This window comes from Durio zibethinus, chromosome 11 (assembly GCF_047325235.1).
Source record: "Durio zibethinus cultivar Kanyao isolate XHJ-2024 chromosome 11, ASM4732523v1, whole genome shotgun sequence".
Classification (NCBI taxonomy): domain Eukaryota; kingdom Viridiplantae; phylum Streptophyta; class Magnoliopsida; order Malvales; family Malvaceae; genus Durio; species Durio zibethinus.
The window spans coordinates 2,854,235-2,858,064 of record NC_143172.1 but is presented as its reverse complement, the minus strand read 5'-3'; the positions used below and the strand labels follow the sequence as shown (position 1 = coordinate 2,858,064).

The window sequence follows — 3,830 nt, the reverse complement described above, 5'->3', positions numbered from 1 at the left end:
CCTATACTTAATGTTACCATGGATGCAAACAAGAAGCAAATAACACGAGTCACATCTATTCTATTAGAAATTAGAACTATTGAACACATAAAACTACATCCCACCGATGAACCAAAAAAAAAACCACATCCCACCCGTTTTTTATATGGTTATGCTATATATTTAATACCCAGAGTCCTAGGCCACAGAATCATGCCGCCTAGGGTTGGTTGAGACCCTCGTTCCCGATCTGTTAACCAGCCTACAGCAACACGCCAGTCGACTGACTCAATGGCATGTATCCATATATTTCATTTTATTTTTTGACTTTAATTGGTTGCATGGCACTGTTGCCTGAACCAGCTATAGACAACAGAAATTTGCTAAAAGCATTGTAATTAATATGAAAGAGATACAATAGTCGCATAGTACATGTACATTATAGCAGTTACTTTCTGTAGAGCTCAAGATTAGGTAACCTTGGTGTCGGAATCAGAAGTAAAGGCTTCTTTTTCTTCACAACAATTCCAAATTTGCCGGACAGGTCATGCTCTGTGCCCTGTGGCAATTTCCACTCAAAAGAACGCAGCAATGAGGCCAATATGAAATATAGCATCTTCTCCCCCAGGGGAATTCCAGGACACTTTCTCCTTCCAGAGACAAATGGCATGTACCGTAAATCATTTCCATAATAATCAAATTTGTCAGGATCATTCAGGAACCTCTCAGGCTGAAATTCTGAAGGATTGTCCGAAATATGGGGGTCCCTGTGAATGGACCATATATTTAAGAAGACCCTGCTGCCCTTTGGTATGGTCTAGCCACCGACGGTGATTGATTGGCCAGAACAACGGGGAACAAGGAGGGCAGGGCTGGATGCAATCGGAAGGTGTCCTTTGTCACCGCATTTAGGTATCCTAAATTAGGCAAGTGAAACTCTTCAACGGTGCTGTCTAGCCCAACAACATCAGCTAGTTCTTTCTTCACTTTTTCCATTATTTCTGTATGTTGTTTTAGCTCTGCCATTGTCCACTCCACCATAGTTGATGTAGTATCCGTTAGACCAACCACAATGTCCTAGTTAAAAATTATTAGCACCAATTACCCAAATCAGAAACCAGAACAAAAAGTAGGAAAATTGAGGCATGATAAAAAAATATTACCATAAGCATACCCTTAACTTGATTCATTGTAATAAATGATGCGCTATGTTCATTTTTGTTGAGTTCCAAGAGCATCTGCAAGAAGTCTATTTTTGTTCACTCTTTCCATCAACTTTATCCTTCTCGGTGGCCACGTTCATTCTTAGTTCAATTACAGTCTCCAAAAGTTGATTGAAGAAATGAGAGATTTTCTTCACTCCCCTCTCAACACCTTGCAAGTCAAGCCGTGCAATTGCGGGGAAATATCAGAAACGTTTGGTTTTCCCAACAACATCATTAATTCTGAAGAAAACTCTTTGAAGTGCCCCTCAATCGTAGCCCCTTTCTCTCCTCCAGGTTTTCATCCCCGCACCATGCTGGTGACCGCATTGATTGACGTTAAGTATGACAATTCACCAATATCAATTGGCTTGCCAACGTTTTTATAGACTTCCCCAATGGTATTCATTACTTGTTCTTTTCTTAGACCATAACAGGCATTCAGGCTACCGCTGCTAAGCATCTCGCTTGCAAGAATTTTGAGCTTCTTTTTCCAGCTGGGACTGCTGTAGGAGTCAAATGCAATCATTGCAGCCAAAGGTAGAAATCTGTGCAGCAATGGTAGGATCCCGCTAAGAAAATGTTATATCATGGTCGCGAACCACTTCTTTTGCTAGCGATGGTGAGCTAATTACCACGTATAGTTTGTTTCCAAGCCAAAGTTTGAAGATAGGACCGTAGACTCCAGCCAATTCTGTAAAGACCAGGTGAAGATTGTCAGTTCCAAGAAATGGAAGGTATCCCACTATCGGCAAGCCACGGAGGCCAGGCGGCAACGGAGTAATTGGCTTGTTTGACTTCCTATTAGTCCAGAGGTGCCACAGTGAGATTTCTAACATTGCAATCAGAAGTGAGAAGACTGCTCGAAGCGGTCCATCTTTCTGGGTGCTGCCATCCAACAGCCATGAAAACAAGGTGTAGGCTGTTAGCCACATTATTCTAGGAGGAACAAAAGAAACGAAGAAATTGTAAGCTAAAATGGTTTTCTTTTTTTGGCCAAAATGCCGAAGTAACTAGAAAGTAGTAGGCATGATTTATAGCAGTAGGTGATTTAATTTGGGGACAAATGCAACTTTGAAAGAACCATGATTTACCAACGTTGTAGTCTCATATATCTTTTAATTTCACTTTTAATTTTCGAAGTTTTGAAACATTACTTTCTAAAATTTTAATTAACAATTTATAAATAAAAAGCTGTTAAACTTGGAAATTTTTAATTGAATACTGCATCAGTGTAGCATGAATGTACAATCATATTTTCATTTGATTGCTACTTTTATTTGTTTTTAAAAAAATTTGAATACAAAATCTAAAACAAATAGCAAAAACTAAAAGCATATATCAACTAATAAACTATCTCTAAATGTTTTCTAGAGGCTTCTCACTGTCGTATCATGACCTTTTTATTTAACACATTTTGATTTTTTCAAAAAATTTGACAAAATTTCAAATCCATAATAAATAATATATTATTGAGCAGGAATAGAATGATAAAATAAATAAAAATCTGCATTCAATCAAATTAAAAAAAAAAATTTTGCATAATTTTTATTTGTAATAATATTTATACACGTGTAAGTTTATATTAATTAAATATAAATTATATTTAAAAAGAATTATGAATTCATATGTTAAAATAATATAAATGATAATTTATCTTAGTGCACGCATTTTTTTGGAAGAGTTGTCTTGATTTTGAGCATTGAGCTCACCCAATATTTGTTAAATTACTTTTTTTTTATATTACAATCACATATTGTTTAGATTAACACTTGTTTAGGAATAGTTATATATATATATATATATGTAAATTTACTTTGACAAAAGCATATCGTTGATGGACAAATTTTCAATTAACAAACTATTTTCGTCTTGAAAGTTGAAAGAGAAATGTTTGAATACAGAATCCTACTATTAAAAAGAAAAAGTTTAAACAGTTTAAGGTAAAATTCTTAAAATTTTTTAATATAAAAGATTCAATTGAAATTTTAATAAAAAAAATTAATCGTGTAAATTAATAAAATTAATTAAAAATAATAATTTATAAAAAAATAAAATTTTATTTATAATTTAAATTTAATTAATATTATTTAACAATAAAAAATCTGTTAAAATTTTTATTAAAAATAATATATAAAAAATACATCAAATTTTTTTAAATTTTGCATATTTTATTAATCTAATAAGATCTTTTAATTGGTTAATTATTTTTAATTGAAATCTTTACAAATTTTATCTAAAAATTTCGTCTAAATCTTTCTCATAAATAAACAGTATCAAACAAAAATTTGTCTTATTATGCTTAACACGATGGAAGAATATTAAAACGTTTCCATTTTTTTTATTTTATTAATAACTGAGAGTTCCATTAATCATTGATGTGGTTAAAAACAATCTTTAACAATTCTTGGACAGTTGGACTTCTCTTAAAGACTCTGAATCCAGCAGGACCATGACTTAAAAACAAGCAACTTGATTTCCGTGCTTTTTTAGGCAAAACTTTGATGATGAATGATGATGCTTGTAAGTGACAAGTGTGATGTACAGAAAAATACATAAAGCCACGTGAAGATCCGGTTATGGAAATTGTGGTAATAAATTTTTTGTTTTTGTTTTTCGTGCCAACTTGCTGTCTTATGAAAGCAATAC

General features: G+C 33.1%; 1 pseudogene; it reads right to left on the bottom strand.

Moving 5' to 3' along the window:
- Nucleotides 1–427: 427 nt before the first annotated feature.
- On the bottom strand, nucleotides 428–2,116 carry LOC111291354 (cytochrome P450 71AU50-like; annotated as a pseudogene).
- Nucleotides 2,117–3,830: the final 1,714 nt, after the last annotated feature.